Source organism: Penaeus monodon, chromosome 28 (assembly GCF_015228065.2).
Source record: "Penaeus monodon isolate SGIC_2016 chromosome 28, NSTDA_Pmon_1, whole genome shotgun sequence".
Taxonomy (NCBI): domain Eukaryota; kingdom Metazoa; phylum Arthropoda; class Malacostraca; order Decapoda; family Penaeidae; genus Penaeus; species Penaeus monodon.
Window position 1 is genome coordinate 6579722 of NC_051413.1, and position 208 is coordinate 6579929.

Genomic DNA, 208 nt, shown 5'->3' on the forward strand with positions numbered 1-208 from the left:
CCTGATCACATCCGAGCCGAGGTTACCCAAATGTCATTAAATTGGTGATGGCTTATATAGGCCTAAACTCACACCTAATAATTTTCCAAGCGCCATTTACCTCCCCATTTCAGTTTGAATTTGGAAGGCCTGATGCTTCATAAAAGATAAGGTGAATGGCTCCGTTTCTTAAAGATGGCTGTGCACGAAAATAACTAAAAATTCGTTG